A 22377-nucleotide genomic window follows, 5' to 3' on the forward strand; every position below is an offset into this window, starting at 1 on the left:
ATCTTGACTATTGTCTCCTGGAAATAGAAAATTTAAAAATTATCAGGGGTGGCTAAGAGAGTTTCATATATACTGTATTCGTACTTTTTGTGTTGTTACTGTTATTTTAAGATTCATCTTGTTTCTGCTATACAACTTAGGCCAATTGAAGCAATTCCTTTTGTGGGCATTTGGGTCATTGTTTTCAAGTTTATGGATTCAAATCAATTCTATACATATTTGCGAGAAATCCCTTCCTGACATGGTCCATTCCTGATGCTGGCTAAATAAAGGTAAACAGGGGCAGTTTAAGTTGCTAGCTCTATTTTAGATATTAAAACACAGGCTGTCAGGTTTAAGTAATTTCATTACCTACAATGTGTAATATTTTCTCTAAATTTTTATAGGATAAATTATTAGAAACAAAATTTTTAAAAATCCCCTTTCATTTATTCACCATTTTAATATTTTAGTTATTAGCTCCATGCAGTATAGTAATGAGTGTTAATTGAGACCATATTAGTTCTGTTCATAAGCAGTTTAAAATAGTAAGAAATTTAGCCTGAAATACAAGAAAAGCCACGCATTAAAAGCATTAGGATTCTATACTCCAGTATGGCATGGAAACAAGCACATAATGAACACCGTGAGGCTTGCTGTTCTATTCAAGGTGCTCCCTTTGCAGTCATCCTGAACATCATCAAAATTCATGCCACAATAAGCATTATTCTAGCTTTGGAGATGCAAAAATTGAAGTTTTTAGAAATATAGTGATTTTTTTTTGAGGGTTGACTGGCAAGTTAATGATGGGATCAGGAATACAAAACAATTTGCTACTCCAACCTCAGTAGATCACTCTTCTAATAAGGTTGTGACTATACATGATATCCATATATTTCTTCAAGCAAGACTAGAATATGTTATGCATATCACATCCCTTTGATAGCACTGACAGGCATGCGCAGTACCATTTTAGATAAACTTAAATGTGAATCTGTGTTGGCATGTTGGACTTACTTGGTAAATGCAGGTATGATATGTATACTCTAGTAGAGGTTTAATAGTACTATAAGTTTATACTTTCTGTTAGAGAGTACTATATTCTAACAGACTACTGTATCTGCTGATGAAAACAAAAAAGCATGGTGATTACCCCCTTATAACAGTTATTTACACATTAAAATGACTAATATTTTTGTTATATAAAAGAATGATCAGAGTTGAATCTAGAAACAATTTTAAAACATTTTCCTTTATATTAATATGCATGTATATATGTATATATTTTTTAATGTAGATATATTTATATACATTTATCTACATATATAAAATATATCCATATGTGTAAGTGTATATATATATGTATATATACATAAACACACATATATATGCAATGATGCACATTTTTAAGAAATATATTCCCAAATTTCTCTCTCCATTTTTCTGTGTATGGTGACACAGTTAGACTCTTAGAAGAGTGTAATCTGTTGGAGGAAAAGATACTGTAGTAACAGCTAATTTTTATCTTTAAATGTATAACTTCCTATGGATATTCATGTTTTTATAATAAAACTATTTCAAATCAACAAACCCAGTAGAAAAACCCACACATAATGGCCAGATCTTGGTTTGTAATATCATTCACCAAAATGGAGCCAGACTTCTTTGGAGAAAGTGCTGATTATAAGACTGGGACAGAAAATGTGGAAGATGAATCTGGAATGTTTTGTAGTGAAAGAAAGTAAGGAAGAAACACACAATGTTGAAACACAAAAGTGATGTGCGGGCCAACTAGAAGAGATGGGAACAATTTGAGAAACAAAATTGAGTAATGTTAGATTATGTGTATAAAATATCCATGCATTCATATTGATATAAATAAGTGGTTAAATAAATGAGGAATAATAGATAAATTTTCTGTGCAGAAGAATTTAAAACATTCATTTAGCTATGGTACCCTGCAGGAGATGCAGATTAACTTCCCACACCTTAAGTGTGAGCTGTGCATAGTGACTTTCTTCAGGAGTATAGTATGGAAAGGGAAGAAGAATTACCTCACAGTGGAGAAACCAGACAAACACTATCTCAGGTTAACATGATCAAGGTTAGCATCAAAAATGGTGTCATATTGGGGTCTCTTGGTGGCTCAGTGGGTTAAGCATCAAGTGCTGTCACTGTTACGGCTTGGGTCACTACCATGCCATGACTTCCATCCCTGGCCCTGGAACTTTTGCATGCCACATGTGTGGCCAGAAAAAAAAATGTATTGATAGTAAATACCTGTGATGCAATGTACTAAGAATGATATTTTTCCTCTGAGGTTTTCCTCTAATAACACCTACCTCCACTCTAATCATAGGACAAAAATCATACAAATCCCAAGTGAGAGACATTCTATGAAATGTTGAAGAGCAGCACAAAATGTAAATATCATCAGAAACAGGGCCTGTCTGAGAAATTTTCATAGACTAGAGGAGTCTAAAGAAATAGCATTGTAGACAAGGTAGTATCCTGAATGAAATCCTGAGACTGAAATTGAACATTAAGAAAAACCTGAGGAAATCATAATAAAGCATGAACTTTAGTAGACAAAATGTGTTCATATTGAGACAAACATATAAGATTTTAATATGAAGGACTGTGCATGGGATATATGGGGACTGTTTAACTTTACAATAATTCTATAAATCTAAAACTTTAAATCAATTTTACCAGCAAAATAGTTCAAATTTTATCAAAAAATAAAATTAGTCCTTAAAGAATTTTTAAGTGTGTGCATATTTGTAATATTCCTTATTTTTTTGCATTCACCCACTTTTACATATCTTTTGGGGCATAGTATACTTTTCTTCTGCACAGATTATGGATTTGCTTTTGGCTTGGTTAGCTCAATGATCTGTGAGTAGTTTTATTTCTTATACAGTTTGGCTTATATTCTTTTACTCTTATGTTGAACATGAAAGTAATATGCCCTGGGTAGTGCTTGGCCAAGGAAGATTTGGTCACATGTGGAATATATCTGAACTCTATTGAAAACCCAGAGTAAGTCCAGCTCCCTGAAGTCTGAAGTAATGTCAATTGTTAAACAGACTATGAGTAAAGGGAAAAAAAATCCTTGCTAGATAGACCACTGAGTCTTTTGGTGGTCTGTTTGTTTATTGAGACAGTAGCAGAATAATTTAGTGTGTAATTCACGTCTTAATGTAGATGGCAGTTGCTCTTTGCTGTAATGTATGTGCATCCCTATTTTTAATTTTTGTGTGTTCAGCACTCCATTAGGTCAAATTCATAAAAATGTAATTGCATTGGGAAATATTATATTGGGAAAATGTCAGATAAGTGTATAATACTATTTTAAACTAGTTTTCAAAAAAATCAGTAAAATCATATGTAACTGATATACTTTGATTATGTGTGTGTGTGTATTTTTCTTTTTAGGGACACACATGTGGCATATGGAAGTTCGCAGGCTATAGATGGAGTCTGAGCTGCAGCTGCTGGCCTGTGCTACAGCCACAGAAACACCAGTTCCCAGCTGTGTCTTCGACCTATACCACAGCTCACGGCAATGCCAGATCCTTAACCCACTGAGCGAGGCCAGAGATCAAACCCACATCCTCATGGATACTCAGGTTTGTTTCCACTGATCCACAATGGGAACTCCCTAATTATAATCTTTTACTCAGGAAATAATTTTAGTTTATCACAGGTTTTTTTCAAGATTTTGTGAGATAGACCTAGTCCAATTTCATGTTCATGCCATTTGTAAAGTGATATAAACCAATGAATCATGAATATTGGAATGGGCTCTCTGCTTTTGTGACTGTTGAAACATATTTTGCTGATACAAAGTGATAATTATTTGAAAGGAAATTTAACAGTGTCAACAGTATATTTAACAGCATCAAGTAGTACTACTGAAATATATGCATATGTATTAATTTTTTAAATATGTTGTATGTATTCATGATATGTTTTTGTGCATATACAACATCATGCATATACCAATAGATACACAAAACCCACATGTACATAACACCCCCTCCCCCACCACACACATAACTATAAAGGAGTAACTACCTAGGCAGTGAGCTAGATGGCAATATAGCATATAAAGATGTACTTTTACTTTAGGACCATGGATTATGATACCATTAAGGTCCTGAGAAACACTAGCAACAATAATTTGTATATGATACATTATTTTCTCTTATTGGATAGAATTTATTTATAAATACATGGAAAATAACCTTCCTAAGTCACTTATGAAAATGGCACTGATAATAAAAACGTTTTAGCAAATAACATTTCCATTATGTTCCTTATATGGTGAAACCTTTTTCAAAAGAGTTTTTATAGTAAAATTATCAAAAATGTGTCCTTATTTTTGGCAATATCCTTTGCTGACTAGATAGGCATATGTTTATTTATTTATTTATTTACTTGGTCTTTTTGTCTTTTTAGGGCCATACCTAGTTCCCAGACTAGGGGTCTAATCAGAGTTGTAGCTTCTGACCTATGCCACAGCCACACAATGCTAGATCTGAGCTGTATCTGCAACCTGCAGCACAGCTCATGGCACCGCCAATCCTTAACCCATTGAGTGAGGCCAGGGATCAAACCCTCAACCTCATGGTTCCTAGTCGGATTTGTTTCCGCTGTACCATGATGGGAATTCTTATTTTTAATTTATATTTTTTACTTTTACAAGCTTATTTATTTTTTGGAATAATGAAACATTGGGGCATAATATTTAATTTAATATGGTATTACATTGGCAAGTAAAATCCTTTTAAAAGTTTTTGTTACTGTGGTTATTATGTTATCTGTAATTTCAGGTTTCAGTGTAAAACAAGCTTTAAAAAGCATAGACTGTCTCAGCTTTTAATCCATCTTAACTTTACATTGTCCTGGTAATACATCACATATCAGGAAATTATTAGGCAAATGCAGTAATTAGAAATTTTGATTAAACATGAAAAAAAATTGTAAAGAAATAAAAGTATGTATGACAGTGAACTAAGTGCCCCTATAACTGTGACTAGGCTGAAACATACAGTGATTAGAAAATGACTAAAATAATACATCCTATACACACACACACACACACTATTCCATTAATCTTTAAGTTGCACCCAATCCTAGGAAAAGCTAATAAGAATAATAAGTCAATTCCTCTTTTAAAAAAGATCTGAATTTCTAAGGGACAGCAACAGCAGTACCCTGTTTAAAATGGATATATGCAAAGCATTTCCTGAACAGAAAGGAAAGGCAAGATGAAAATAGTTTGGGAATGGAATAATTTTATTTCATTGAGGACAGGAAAGTTATTTCTGTACTCTACAGTACATTTTTGTAATATTGATTATAATTTTATCAAAACTTCCCTCATATTTTCTAGCCATTTTTCAAATGCATCACTGAGAATTAAAATATTCCCAAAGTTATTTTTAGTGTATTTATTATGATGTCAAATGCCATTAAATTTGTGGCTTTTGCTTTCTAACAATTGCTACAATGGAAAACACGATTTTGCTCTGCACATTCATGATGCCAAACATCAAAAGAGATGTCATGTTTTGTAGTAGGAAATAAGAAACTCCCTCCCCCTGTTTTTTTTTACCCATTTTGTTATCCTGTTACTCGATCTTATTCTTTAGTTGGCTCTACACTTAGGGGCACACAGAGACAGTTTAGGTATCACTTTAAGCCAGTACTTGTACCCTATTAACAAAGACTAATAAATTGAGATGTAGGAGAGTAAGACAATTAGTAATCAAATGCTTTTGCTTTTTGTTCTTATTCGATATTTTTCTCTGTTGAGAATTTCAGACGGAAATTCTGAAATTTCCGTCTGAAATTCTGAAATTCTGAAAATTGTCTTACCTGGTATAATCCAGTATTCAGGAGACTTAGGATCATCATATCTTATGTTACATAGTGTCTAAAATATATAATTATAAACTCTAAAATATTTCTAAGATTAAAATATGAAGTAAAAAACCATTTTTGATTGCCATCAGACAACTTAATTTTCTTAAATGATTTTCATTTTCTCTAAAAACAAATAGGCTGAAAATGCTGTTTCATGATCCAGGAAATTGAAGGAAAACACAATTTTAGAATTGCTTAGAATAAAACACACTGAGAATTAAAACAATTTTAGTTTTTAATGTCTTCAATTTTTTATGTGTTGTGAGTTTCTCAACTTACTTTTCCACTTTTGATTCAACTGTCATCTCTCCTAGGTGAACCAATCTTGATTATTTAAACAAGTTACACTTATTTAATTGTAATGTGTGTTGTATTGGTGTTATTAGCTGAGTTATCTTCTTTCAAATTGATATGTTCAAGTCCTAACATCCAGTACCTCAGAACATGACTATACTGGAGACAGGGTCTTTAAAGTGTAATTAAATAAAAATGAGATTGGTTTGATGAGCCCTAGTCTACTGACTATTGTCTTTACAAGAAGTGGAGATTAGAACAGACAGACATCAGGGACACATTTTCATGGAGGCAAGACCAGGTGAGGACACAGAAAAGGGGCTATCTGCAAGCCAAGAAAAGAGATCTCAGAAGAAATACATTGATCATGGACATCTAGCCTCCAGGTCTGTGAAAAAATAAGTGATTCTCCTTTAAGCCACCTAGTCAGTGGTACATTGTTAATGGCAGCCCTCAACCAATATAAATAGTAAGCTTTAAACTTATCATTTTGGATTTTGTCTAATACTTTAAGCATCTCATGGATTAAAGATCACGTGAAAAGTATTTATTTTTTAATCAAGTAGCACATTTATCTTCGCAGGAAATAATAAGATAGATTGTTTTGCATAAGAACCACAATAATTAAATATTGCTGGATACCATAGGGTCCAGTGACATAGAGGGTGGTTCACATTTGATCATGTTTGAGTTTCTTCCAGTTGAATATTATAAAAATGTGTATCTCCAACATGACTAATACACTAATTTATTTGTTTTGTATGACCTGAATAATATAAATTCATTATACAAATATTCAAATTCATTCATAAATAAAATAAATATAATACAACTTGATTGTATTGACCAGCAAATTTTTTTTAAATTCTCTTTCTCTCTCTCTCTCCATATATATGTATTTAATACTTCCAAAACAAACAAAAGCCCTGGCCTCTTAAATACAAACAAAGTTTGTATCCTTAATGAAAAATTTATTTTCTTCTTTGTTCCTAAGTTCTTAAAATATTACAATAATATAAGACAGGTCATAGAGGAATTAATTGCTAATATAGCAAAATTTAGTGTTAAATAAAATTCACTAGTCTTCATTCATTTGTCCATTCATTTATTCAAAAAATATTTAGCATTTACTAGGTACCAGGCACTACGTGGTTCAGATAGAATTTTGAACCAGTTGGAAATGACCTAATCCTCGAGAATACAAACCACAATGATTGAATAGAGCATGTAAATTTTTTTGACACTGGCAAGTAAAAGAGTTTATAAACAATGCTATTATTTAATAGTCCTTTATACTTAATGGTTACCTAATTTATATATATATGTATATATATATACACACCTTAGAAAACTAAATATTAATATTGTATTATGATTTAATAGAGATTGCAAAATTCAGAACAAAGACATTCCTTACTTTATATCCTAGTTTTGTTGAGTCATAGTTTTATTATTTTGCCAGATTACTTAAACTATGCAAACCTGTTTCCTTATGTGTAAATCCTCAATATTTACTTAGAAGCTTAAAGCCAGAGAGAATAAAAAGTACATGACATGTGTTAGGAATGTAAAGATAATTACCATTATTTTAATATTAAAATTAGTGGTATTTGGTTTAATCAAATAAAAATTCTTTCAGAACACAAATGTCAGAATTACTTTCAAAGCAAACTTCAGTTCCAGATCAAGCTACTTGTTTTTTGAGGATCTGGCTTTTAACCATAGTGCATTTTTCTTAGCATATATATATATATATATATATATATATATATATGTATGTATGTATGTATGTATAATATATATAAACTTTTTAACAAAAACCCCTGTATTATATTCACCAGAATTAAAACTGTGGATCTGGCCATATAGTTCTAGGTTTTTTTTATTATTATTATTTCAAAATGCCATTCTAATGAGATTCAAATATAATATTTGCTAGTGATATTCTATATAAATTCACTAATGAGAATAGGTTTGTTTTCGCTTATTTTTTTCTGCCTCTTGTTCCTAAGAAATTTTTTTTGTTTATTTTTATGGGGTATGTGTGTATATGTATGTTTGTGTTTGTGGGTGTTTAAAGTGTCCTGTTCTATGCTATTAGCCTAGGGCTTGGTTTTCTGAGTTTTGATATTCCATAGAAAAGAGAACTGCTTTCAACAAGCAAATGCTTCTGCCACTTCACATTTAGGAAAGCAGATCCAGATTTATTACTTTAGTGAGTTTTGGCATAGGCCCTGATTGGTTAAAAAAAATTCATCATTTGAAATTTTATTTTTGTGTTAGTATTAGGAAGAATATAGAACACATTCAGCAATAAAATCCTGGTCAAGTGATTTAATCTATAAGAAAAATATGCCTTACTTTGAATTGCTTTCAGATTTGTTTTCATTTAGAGCTTGGAAGGAAAGATCACTGTTAATAGAGAGCATTAACTATTTCTGACAAATCTGTAACCTAAAATGATGGCTCATTATAAGATTATGAAAATTCCTAAAATGGGTACAATGGAAATACTATTTCTAATTTAGGATAAATGGTAATAAAACAAATCACAGCCCTTATAGTCATCCTACATAAAGTTACGTTTTGATCCCTGATCCCCCTCAATCTCCTTTGGAAAGTGATATCAAAATCATTGACACACTAAAAAGGAAAGATAAACCATTAGTACTTGATGAATTAATGTGATAATAACTGGCATTTTGCTATTCATTGAAAGGAATTTTGAAAAAGAGTAAAAGCATTCAGAAACCTAACACTTTAAAATGAGGTTTACAAGCTGTCTTAAAGTGGACTGGCTGTATCTTAGTGGGTACATGAAGCCCCCTTTATCATATGACTTTTAGGGGCAAGCACATAAAACTATAATATTGGAATTGTATCTCAGTGTAAGTTGTAAATGATCCTAGTTGAAGTGGTACTAATTTAATTTAAAGGGCACCAAGTAAATCACTCCTAGAGAAATAGTTTCAAAATATTTTTGGAGTAACCTACATTTCATTAATTTAGGTCTATGTTTCCAATTTTTGTATGGTTTCTTGAACATTCTTGTTTTTCCTTTCTTCCAAATGATGTTTCAGTTGTTTTAGTTTTGTATTTTTATATTACCTTTATTCATTTTAATGAATTTAATTATTTTAACATAAAAGCTATAATCCTTCTCCTAACAAAAAAAAAAAAAAAATTGGGGCTTCTCAAAAAACATAAGTGGACTGTATAGATCAGGAATTGCAACTTTTAAAAAAAACCCTTAATAAATTTAGAATATGATAACCTATTTGCTTACTGTATTTATTCTAATGTATTCTATAATTACTTTTTTGAGACTGCTAAATTCTATACATACATAAAATTCTGAGACTAAATTTGAGCAGCCTCTAAATCTGAAACTTAGAAGATGTTAGATGTATTTGTATATACGTGTCTCCTTTTTAGAAAATGAAATTTCTTTTGGAAGCTATGGATAAATATGTAATTCACAGGCTTTTCAATTACTATATCCCATAGAGAAGTATTTGTTGATGTGTTACAAAATAAAATGATTTTCACTTCATTGAGTAGACATTTATTACTATTTAGACTTTAAGCCAATTTCAGTGAGAGTATTAGGTCATTTTTAACTTCTTGCACAAAATGTGAGCCATATCCATTTATTGGATGTCATTGATGTTTTAATCTGCCACTGAATTAAAAAGAAATAGGCTGTTCATCCCATTTCAGCGCTGTTAAGGCACAACATTTTCCAGTTCCATAGTAATATAACTATGTTTTTTACTTGATTTTTTTAAATTTAGCACCAAAAAAGAAAACTATCAACCACAAAAATTCTCAAAAAAACTTTAAGCCAACTGAATTCAACAACTTATCAGAAAGATCTTATACCACAACCAGATGGGATTCATCCCAGGTTCATAAGAATGGTTCAACATATGCAAATCAATCAGCGTCATACACCACATTAACAAAAGTCAAAAACCACATGATCATCTCAATAGATGCAGAAAAAGCATTTGACAAAGTCCAACATCCATTTATAATAAAAACTCTCTCCAAAGTGAGTATAAAGGGAACATTCCTTAACATAAAGCCATTTATGACAAACCCACAGCAAATATTATACTCAAAGGAGAAAAGCTGAAAGCCTTCCCACTAAAATCTGGAACAAGACAAGGATGCCTATGCTCACCACTGCTATTCATCACAGTTTTGGAAGTCCTGGCCACAGCAAGCAGACAAAAGAAATAAAACGCATCCAAATAGGAAAAGAAGAGGTAAAACTCTCACTGTATGCAGATGACATGATACTATATATAGAAAACCCTAAAGACTCAACCCAAAAACTTCTTGAACTGATAAAAAAATTCAGAAAAATAGCAGGATATAAGATTAACATACATAAATCAGTCCCATTTCTGTATAACAATGAAATATTAGAAAAGGAATACAAAAATACAATACCCTTTAAAGTTGCACCCCAAAAAATCAAATACCTGGGAATACACTTGACCAAGGAGGTAAAAGACTTATATGTTTAGGACTATAAAACATTAATCAAGGAAATTAAAGAAAATGTAAAGAAGTGGAAAGATATTCCATGCTCCTGGGTTGGAAAAATTAATATTGTAAAAATGGCTATACTACCCAAAGTAATCTACAGATTCAGTGCAATCCCTATCAAATTACCAATGACATTTTTCAAAGAACTAGAACAAACAATCCAAAAATTTACATGGAACCACAAAAGACCCAGAACTGCCAAAGCAATTCTGAGGAACAAAAAACATGCAGGAGACACCTCTCTCCCAGACTTCAGGCAACATTACAAAGCCATAGTCATCAAGAGAGTGTGGTACTGGTACCAAAACAGACAGACCAATGGAACAGAACAGCGAATCCAGAAATAAACCCAGACACTTTGTCAATTAATCTTTGACAAAGGGGGCAAGAACATAACATGGGAAAAAAGTCTTTTCAGCAAGCATTGCTGGGAAACCTGGACAGCTGCATCCAAATCAATGAAACTAGAACACACCCTCACACCATGCATGCAAATAAACTAATAATGGCTGAAAGACTTAAATATAAGGCAAGACACCATCAAACTCCTGGAAGAGAACATAGGCAAAACATTCTCTGACATCAACCTTAAAAATGTTTCCTCAGGTCAGTCTCCCAAAGCAACAGAAATAAAAGCAAAAATAAACTAATGGGAACTTGTAAAACTGACAAGCTTTTGCACAGCAAAGGAAACCAAAAAGAAAACAAAAAGACAACTTACAGAATGGGAGAAAATTGTTTCAAGTGATGCAACTGACCAGGGCTTAATCTCTAGAATATACAAGCAACTTATACAACTCAAAAGCAAAAAAGCCAATCACCCATTTGAAAAATGGGCAAAAGACCTGAATAGACATTTCTCCAAAGAAGATATACAGATGGCCAACAAGCACATGAAAAAATGCTCACCATCCCTGATTATTGGAGAGATGCAAATCAAAACTACCATGAGATACCACCTCACACCAGTCAGAATGGCCAGCATTAATAAGTCCACAAGTAGCAAATGCTGGCGGGGGTGTGGAGAAAAGGGAATCCTCCTGTACTATTGGTGGGAATGTAAACTAATACAACCACTGTGGAGAACAGTATGGAGGTATCTTAGAAAACTCTACATAGAACTACCATATGACCCAGCCACCCCACTCTTGGCCATATATCCAGACAAAACTTTGCTTTAAAAAACACATGTACCAGCATGTTCATTGCAGCACTATTTGCAATAGCCAAGACATGGAATCAACCCAAATGGGTATGAACAGATGATTGGATTAGGAAGATGTGGTATATATACAAAATGGAATACTACTCAGCCATAAAAAAGAATGACATAATGCTATTTGCAGCAACCTGGATGGAACTAGAGACTCTCATCCTGAGTGAAGTAAGTCAGAAAGAGAAAAACAAACACCGTATGATATCACTTATATCTGGAATCTAATATACAGCACAAATGAACCTTTCCACAGAAAAGAAACTCATGGACTTGGAGAACAGACTTGTGGTTGCCAAGTGGGAAGGAGAGGGAGTGGAAGGGATGGGGGAGCTTGGGGTAAACAGATGTAGAATGTTGCCTTCAGGATGGATTAGCAATGGGATCCTGCTGTGTAGCACTGCAAACTTTGTCTAGTTACTTATGATGGAACATGTAATGTGAGAAAAAATAATGTATACATGTAAGTGTAACTGGTTCCCCATGCTATACAGTGGAAAAAAATATACATAAATAAATGATTAAATATTTTAAAAAATAAATTAAAAAAATAAAAAAAATAGCTTTATAATATATCTATCATCATTGTTCAACCAAAAACATATCTCTGCCAGGTTACAGCTATTTGCTTGGAAAAAAAATGAGCAAAGTGGAATATGTCCATTTTGCTTCAGCTTGAGTTAATTCAACATTTTACAGTTTTAAAGTCCTCCATGATTATTCTCTAGCATGTCAGAATTTTTTTTAAACTTTGTTCATCACTATAAGCTGCTGTGAGTTGGTTCTGGCTTGTTAAGTATTTTAAAGAAAGGGGAAGGTTTAAATTCTGTAGGGTGAGTAAAGGGCATCCTGTAGAAGAAAATATGCTTTATTGCTATTCGTGAATTCTATTTTAAACTAAACTTTATTTTTTAAATGTTTGGTTATTTATACTAAGTGAATTTAACAGTATATTTGATCAATAATAAACTAAGTATACAAAAATGTGTTGAGAACCTGAACTGAATATTTTAGGACTATTTGACCAATGTGAAACTATCCTTGGCAAAAGAAATTTTTCTGGTTTCTAAATCTTGAACTAAAGAATTTTTAATGTTAAAAACATCTTTATAATTGGCTTTTAAATAGGCAGAAGAAAACTAAACATAAAATTTTTTCGGCTTTTTAGGGCTGCACCCATGGCGTATGGAGGTTCCTATGCTATGGGTCAAATTTGAGTTGTAGCTGCCAGACTACACCACAGCCACAGCAACACCAGATCCAAGTTGTGTCTGTGAGCATAGCTCATGGCAATACAGGATCTTTAACCCACCCAGTGACGCCAGGGATCAAACTTGAGTCCTCATAGATACTAGTAAGATTTGTTTCCACTGAAACACAGTGGGAACTCTTGAACATACAATTAATGTAAAATCTCAATTTAGGAATGATTTCAGAAATTTCTGGGAGAACAAATGATTGCACAAGTAAAATAATAGTAGTAGATTCTTCTGGTCTAATTTTCTCTGACCTTTATTTGCAGAAGGAAAGAATTATGAATGACAGTTGAAAGAAGGTAAGGTCCTGTCTGATCTTTAAAAAAGACAAATCTTCCTGAAACACTATTTTTTTTTTTATAATACGGTCTTAGGCCAACATTCTCTGCGGTGTTAAAACAACAATCTGAACTCTTTTATTTAAGCGAACATTTGCAAATAATCGATTCTCCATATTCCCACCAAGCTCTACAATGTCAAGGCTACTTCCTTAAGAAAGGAACAAAGACTTAACACCCAAAAAGCCCTACCAATCAATCTCACTTTGGCTTTCCTGTGTCCCAGGACACCCATTTCTGTCTGTTGTACCCAGCATTGAGCAGCATACTTTCCATTGATTGTTTATTCCATCTGGAATTATTTTCATAAATGATACATGGAAAAATCATTAAATATATTTTATCTTCTGCTAACTTGTGTCTCTGTAAATTTTATTTCAAGTAATCTACCTTTTTATTATTTGCATTAAAATTTGACACAAATCTTTGTGTCAAATGAAGCTAACCTGGATGCCTTGAAAAGAAAATCTAGACTGTTCTCCAAGGAAGATATATAGATGGCCAGCAAACACATGAAAAAATGCTCAACATTGCTGATTATAAGAGAAATGCAAATCAAAACTACCATGAGATACCACCTCACACCAGTCAGAATGGCCATCATTAATAAATCCACAAATAACAAGTGCTGAAGGGGTTGTGGAGAAAAGGGAACCCTCCTGCATTGTTGGTGGGAATGTAAACTGGTACAGCCACTATGGAGAACAGTTTGGAGATACCTTAGAAACCTATACATAGAACTTCCATATGACCCAGCAATCCCACTCTTGGGCATATATCCGGACAAAACTCTACTTAAAAGAGACACATGCACCTGCATGTTCATTGCAGCACTATTCACAATAGCCAGGACATGGAAACAACCCAAATGTCCGTCAACAGATGATTGGATTCGGAAGAGGTGGTATGTATACACAATGGAATACTACTCAGCCATAAAAAAGAATGACATAATGCCATTTGCAGCAACATGGATGGAGCTATAGAATCTCATACTGAGTGAAATGAGTCAGAAAGAGAAAAACAAATACCATATGATATTACTTATAACTGGAATCTAATATCCAGCACAAATGAACATCTCCACATGGACTTGGAAAATAGACTTGTGGCTGTCCTATGGGAGAGGGAGGGCATGGGAGGGATCAGGAGCTTGGGCTTATCAGACACAACTTAGAATAGATTTATAAGGAGATCCTGCTGAGTAGCATTGAGAACTATGTCTAGATACTCATATTGCAACAGAACAAAGGGTTGGGGAAAAAATGTATACATGTAAGGATAACTTGAACCCCTTGCTGTACAGTGGGAAAAAAATAAATAAAAAAATAGGTGAAGGAAGTTAAACTTGGAGTTTGTAAAATAAATAACTTATGGACATGTAATGTGCAGCATAGTGACTATAGTTAATAATACTGTATTGCATATTTAAAGGCTGACAAGAGAGTAAATCTTGAGTTATTATCCCAAGGAAAAAACGTGTAACTATGTAGAATGACAGAGGTTGGGGAGATTTATCATGTGATCCTTTCACAATATATTTAAAAACTGAGTCTTGTCTTGAACACCTGAACTAATACGATGTTATATGTCAATTTTACCTCAAAAATAAATAAATATATAAATGAATAAAAAAGAAAAGAAAATCAAATGAAAAATATTTTAAGAGCTGAAAAATACATTTGACTAAAAATCGTATAATATAAAAACAATGAATTTTTATTATCTAGAATCCTAAATTCCTACCTCCATCCCCATTAATTAGAGTCAAACCCAGCTAAATCAGACATGTTTGATTTTTCCCACATTGTGGAAATGATACTCACTTGCCTATGAAGTTCAGTTAGAGACTCTGATGCAAAATAAAATCTCAGCATGTGTCAAGGGTCATGAATACATCCTGATTGCAAAGAAGACAGAGTTTAAGCAAACAGTAAAATAGTGACCTATGTCTGTGCTCCTATTACCTATGTAAATTGGAAGATAAGTTATCAAATGCTTTGAGAAACATTGTCTTCGATATCTTATTCAAAATCAGTTCTCCTTCTTGTTTTAGTAACAATATATTCTCCCATTTCCCAAACCTAAGTTATAGAAAGACAACAGGGTTCCATGCGTTTAAACACAACTGCACAACAATACTTACTTGTTTATTATTCAGTATCAGCCATCTGGATGATAGTCGATAGTTCCTAGAAATTCTGCTTTGATTTTAGCATATATTACACTAATAACACAGAGTCAAAATATTGTGTCCTCGGAGTTCTCTTGTGGCACAGTGGGTTGAGGTTCCAGCATCATCACTGTGGTGGTGCAGGTTTCTGGCTGGGGAATTTCCACATGCTGTGGGTACAGCCAAAAAAAATTACTATGTCCTATTTGAAATAATTAGAGTGTGTGTGTGTTTAGGTCCCCAGTATGACATTTGGTGGGCCTTACTTGCTTCAGTTACTTTTCAACTAGAGGGAATTGATTTTGTAATTTGTTTTTCTAACTGAAATATATATGGCATAGATTCTTAAATTTAAGATATACTACATGTTGATTTTTCTATATTCATATATTGTAATATGATTGCTATTATAGCAATAATTAGCACCTCTATCATGTCTCATAATTATTTTTAGTAGAAATAATTGAGATAAATTCTATTAGCAAGATGATGGTATTAATGATTATACAATCAATATTGTACTGATGATTACAATATAATTTTGTCTATACTGTGCACTAGATCTCTAGGACTTATTTATTACTCATTGGACGTTTATACCTTTAAACTGTCTATCTGCCCTACCTACCTCATTTTTTTCTATGTCCTAAATTATTTATCAGGCAAGAATTTTACAAACATTACTTATATTAGTGGTAACAGTAGAGCTTTACCAACCCCAAACTCCATTTTTATCCCTATCCCTGACAACCACCATTTCACTTTATTTTTACGTTTGCTTTTTTTATATATTCCTCCTATAAGTGATATCATACAATATTTAGCTTTCTCTGACTTGTTTCAATTAGCATAATATCCTCAAGGCCTATTCATATCACAAATGGCAAGATGTTTTTATTTCTCGTGGATAAATAATATTTCATTATACATGTGTGTGTTTATATATATATATATATATATATATATATATATACACACACACATCTTCCACATCCATTATTCCATCCATGGACACTTATGTTATTTCCATATTTTGGCTATTGTGAATAATGTTGCAATAAACTTGATTGTGCATAAATCTCTTTTTTTACATTTAAAAACACTTCTTAAAATTTCTAAATTTTTATTTTTATGAATTAAATATAACACTTTTTTCTGAGAAAGATTTTCTTTTTAAATTTTTTATTGTTTATTTGCAATGTTCTGTCAATTTCTGTTGTACAGAAAAATGACCCAGTACATATACATACATTCTTTTTCTCACATTATCCTGTATCATGTTCCATCATAAGTGAATAGATATTATTTTCTGTGCTATACAGCAGGATCTCATCGCTTATCCACTCCAAATGCAATAGTTTTCATCTATCAATGCCCAACTCTCAGGCCATCCCAATCCCTCCGCCTCCCCCTTGGCAGCCACAAGTCTGTTCTCCATGTCCATGAGATTGTTTCTTTTCTGTAGGTAGGTTCATTTGTGCCATATGCTAGATTCCAGATATAAGTGATACTATACGGCATTTGTCTTTCTCTTTCTGATTTACTTTACTTAGTATGAGAATATCTAGTTCTAATCCTGTTGCTGCAGATGGCATGATTTTTTCTTTTTTTTATGGCTCAGTAGTCTTCCATTGTGTATATGTGCTGCATCTTCTTAATCAATTCATCTCTTGATAGACATTTACGGAGTTCCCATTGTGGCACAGTGGCAACAAATTCGACTACGAACCATGAAGTTGTGGTTTTGATCCCTGGCCTCAATCAGTGGTTTGATGATGCAGCATTGCTGTGAGCTGTGGTGTAGGTTGTAGATGTGGCTCAGATCTGGCGTGCCTATGGCCATGGCATAGGACAGCAGCTATAGCTCAGATTAGACCCCTGACCTGGGAACCGCCATATGCTCTGGGTGTGGCCCTAAAAAGACTAAATAAATTAATTAAATAAATAAATGAAAGACATCCTTGTTAAGTTAAAAGTAGCTAGCTGGATCTATATTTCCCTCTTACTGCACTCCAGTAATTAAAAAAAAAAAGACATTTATATTGTTTCCATGTCTTGGCTATTGTGAATAGTGCTCCAATGAACACAGGGGTGCACATATTTTTGAGTGAAAGTTTTGTCCGGATTTATGCCTAGGAGTGGGATTGCTGGGCCATATGGAACTTCTCTAGTTTTCTAAGGTACCTCCATACTGTTTTCCATAGTGCTTGTACCAATTTATATTTCCACCAATAGTGTAGGAGGGTTACCTTTTCTCCAAACCCTCCCGGCATTAGTTATTTGTAAACTTGTTAATGATGGCCATTCTGACAGGTGTGAGGTGGTACTTCATGGTAGTTTTCATTTGCACTTCTCTAATAATAAGTGATGTTAAACATGTTTTCATGTTCCTAGTGGCCATCTTTATATCTTTGGATAAATTTCTGTTTAAATCTCTTGCTTTGTTTTCAGTTGGGTTGGTTGTTTTGTTGTTGTTCAGTTGTAGAAGTTGTTTGTATATTTTGGAGAGTAAGCCCTTGTTGGTTGCATGCTTTAAAATGATTTTCTCCTATTCTACACATTGCCTTTTTGTTTTTGTTTATGTTTTTTTTCCTGCAAAAGCTTTTAAGTTTGAATAGGTCCCATTGGTTTATTTTTGTTATTATTTCTATTGGCTTGGGAGACTGACCTAAGAAAATATTTGTATGGTTGAAGTCAGAGAATGTTTTGCCCATGTTCTTTTCTAGGAGTATGATGGTGTCTTGTATTATGTTTAAGTTTTTAAGCCATTTTGAGTTTACTTTTGTGCATGGTTTGAGGGTGTGTTCTAGTTTCATTGATTTACATGCAGCTGTCCAGTTTTCCCAGCAATGCTTGCTGAAAAGACTGTCTTTTTTCCCATTTTATGTTCTTGCCTCCTTTTTCAAAGATTAATTGACCATAGGTGTCTGGGTTTATTTCTGAGTTCTCTATTCTGTTCCATTGGTTTGTATGTCTGTTTTTGTACCAGTACCACACTTTCTTGATTACTGTAGCCTTGTAATGTTGTCTCAAGTCTGGGAGAGTTATGCCTCCTGCTTTTTTTTTTTTTTCCTCAGAATTGCTTTGGCAAGTCTAAGTCTTTCATGGTTCCATATAATTTTTTGATTATTTATTCTAGTTCTGTGAAAAATGTCATGGGTAATTTGATAGGGATTTCATTAAATCTGTAGATTGCTTTGTGTGGTTTGGCCATTTTAACAATATTAATTCTTCCAATCCAGAGCATGGAGCATCTTTCCATTTCTTTGAATCCTCTTTAATTTCTTTTTTGATATCATGTTTTCATTTCCTTTGTTGGTATACCTAGAAATGGAGTTCCTAGATCACATAGTATATCTATTTATTTTTTGGATAAACCTCCATATTGTTTATGTAGTGGTTGAACCATGTTATCTTCCCACCAAAAATGCAGAAATATTTCCTTATCTCTAAATCCTTGCCAACATTTTGCATATTTTCTTGTTTGGATTACAGCCTTTCTAACAGGTGTGAGGTGATATTTTCTTGTGGTTTTGATTTGTGTTTCCCTGATGATTAGTGATGCTGAGCATATTTTCATGTACCTGTTGGCCATTTTGATACCTTTTTTGGAAAAAATGTCTATTTGTTCCTTAGGCCATTAACTTTTTTATTGGTATAGAGTTGTATGAGGTTTTTATATAATTGGATATTAATTCTTATTTGATATATAGTTTGAAAATATTTTCTTCCATTCTGTATGTTATCTTTTCATTTATTGCTTCTTTCTCTTGCTGTGGAGAAGATTCTGCATTTTATGTCATCTCATTTGTTGATATTTTGCTTTGTTTGTGCTTTTGGTGTCACATCCAAAAATCATTGCCAAGGCAAATTCTCTATTTTATTCTAGTATTATGGTATCACATCTTATGTTTAAGTTTTTCACATTTCAAGTTAATTTTTGTGAGTGGTGTATTACAGTGGTCCAGTTTTATATTTCTGTACATGTCTTTCAGCTTTCTCAGCACCATTTGTTGAAGAGACTGTTTTCCACAATGGGTTGGCTGTATATGTGGGTGGTTAAAATTTTGGGCTCTCTATTCTGTTTGGCTATGTGTCTGTTTTTATGCCAGTATCATTTCATTTTAATTACTATGGCTTTATATTATAGTTTGAAATATGGATGTGAGATGATATATTTACATGCATTTATATTTAATGAATTTAAAGTCTGATTTGGTTTGTTTGTTTTCTTTTTAACTTAATTTTATTTATCAATCACTATTATGATTGCTTTAGAGTTTTACAGTGGTATTACCCATTCCAAGATTGTAAAGGAATTTAATTATTTTTGTTTAATATCTGTCTTATATCATTGTTATTTGTATCACAGATCCATCTAGAATTTATCCTTTATGTAATATAAGTTCTATACTTATCCCAACAGCCATTAAACAGTTCATTTATTTAAAAAATTAATCCTCCCTCATTGTTTTGTGATACCACTTCTATTAGACAGCAAATTTTACTATCTTATCTGTATAGTCCTGATCTATTAATTATGGAGGCTGTGTTATAAGTTTAAGTAGCTGGAAAAACAATCCCCAATTTTGCTTTTATACCCTTTCTTTGTCTGTTTATTTTCTTATCCATGTTTTCCAAGTGAACATACTAATTAGTGAGCTGGCTCCATAAAAATCGACTGTTGGAATTTAACTTTATATGAAATTTAGTTAAATTTATAAATGGGTTTTTGGGAAATTGGCAGTTTATGAATTTAAAACTTCCTATTCAAGAACATGGACATTTTATTTCTATGTAGTAAGATATTCTCCCTGCTTTTGGGTTTTGCATATTACTGTTTAGGTTTATACCTCGGCATTTTTCTTTTTTGTAGTTGATTTTTATCATTATTTTACATTAAATCTTCTCTCTCACTGGATCTCCTAGGGGTATTGTTTCACTTTTATTGACTCATTTCTAGTAGTTTTTGTGTTGACTTTTGGATTTATCTTAATATACAGTCATATACTCTGGTGAAAATGTTTGTTTAGTTTCTTTTCTAGTTACTTAGATTAAAATTGAATTGTCATATAATTGCAAAGGCTAATACCTCTAAAGGTGATAAAACTGCATTAGTCTTGGTGACCTTCTTTGTCTCATTCTTAACTTTAGTGGAGTAAGAGTTCTGTTTCCAACACATTAAAAAAAATTTTTCCTTTTCTCTTGACAGAAATAGTAATTATATTTTTTGATATGATGTTGGAAGAAGCAAGGAGGAAGCCTTTATTAAAGAAATTGGTGAGTTTTTCCCAAGGAATTTTATTATATATAGGAATTTATCTTACCCTATCAGATTCTATTTCAAATGGCAGAACAAATATAAAAAATATTAAATCCACAATTGTTCTAGAATTAAAAATCAGAACTATTAGTCCTTGCTTTTAGCAATATTTCATGTCTTTAAGTTCTATAGCAAGTCAGAAGGTGTACAAATCCATCTAAAAACTGATAAAACTTATCACTTAACAATAATAAGAAAATAAGGATATCAACAAATAGTATAATTCCTGATTATTTGAAAAATATATGTGGGAGAGTTTAGAACTTGGAAATGGCATGAACCAAGGAATTTTGTTCCCACATAATTGCCCAAAGAACAATGAAACCTGATAAAATGAATGTGAAAATAGGATTAAAGAATAGTTCCCCCTCTAAAACAAAAGGGAGAATTTGATGGAAGAATCTGTTCAAATGTCAGTCCTCTCAACTCTCAGGTAGAATCATGGAGCAAAACATTTTATTCCCTTTTTTAAAACATAAATTTTATTGGAGTATGGTTGACTTACAAAGTTGTGTTTCAGGTGTACAACAAAGTAAATCAGTTTTACATATACATATATCTATTCCATTTCAGATTCTTTTCCTATATAGGTTATTACACAGCATTGAATAGTTTATACTGTACTATAGAGTATGTCCTTGTTACTTACTTATTTTATATATAGTAGTGTGTATGTCAATCCCAGTCTCCTAATTTATTCCTCCGTGCCATGTTTCCCCTTTGATAACCATTAATTTGGTTTTAAAATCTTTTAGTCTGTTTCTATTTTGTAAGTTCTTCTGTATTATATTTTTTAGAGTCTACATTAGTGATCTCATTATACTTGTCTTTCTCAGCCTGACTTACTTCACCTAGTATGTTAGTACTAGGTCCATCCATGTTGCTGTAGATGGCATTGTTTTATTATATTTATGACTGAGTAATATTCTATTGTGTATATATATATATATTTGTCTTTTTGCTATTTCTTGGGCCGTTCCCGCGGCACATGGAAGTTCCCAGGCTAGGGGTCGAATCGGAGCTGTAGCCACCGGCCTACGCCAGAGCCACAGCAATGCGGGATCTGAGCCGCGTCTGCAACCTACACCACAGCTCACAGCAACACCGGATCATTAACCCACTGAGCAAGGGCAGGGACCGAACCCTCAACCTCATGGTTCCTAGTTGGATTCGTTAACCACTGCACCACGACGGGAGCTCCTCTATTGTATATTTTAATCATATCTTCTTTATCCAAGCCTCTGTTGATGGATATGTGGTTTGCTTCTATGTCTTGGCTATTCTAAACTGTGCTGTGATGCACACTGTTG

This window comes from Sus scrofa, chromosome 16 (genome assembly GCF_000003025.6).
Source record: "Sus scrofa isolate TJ Tabasco breed Duroc chromosome 16, Sscrofa11.1, whole genome shotgun sequence".
Taxonomy (NCBI): domain Eukaryota; kingdom Metazoa; phylum Chordata; class Mammalia; order Artiodactyla; family Suidae; genus Sus; species Sus scrofa.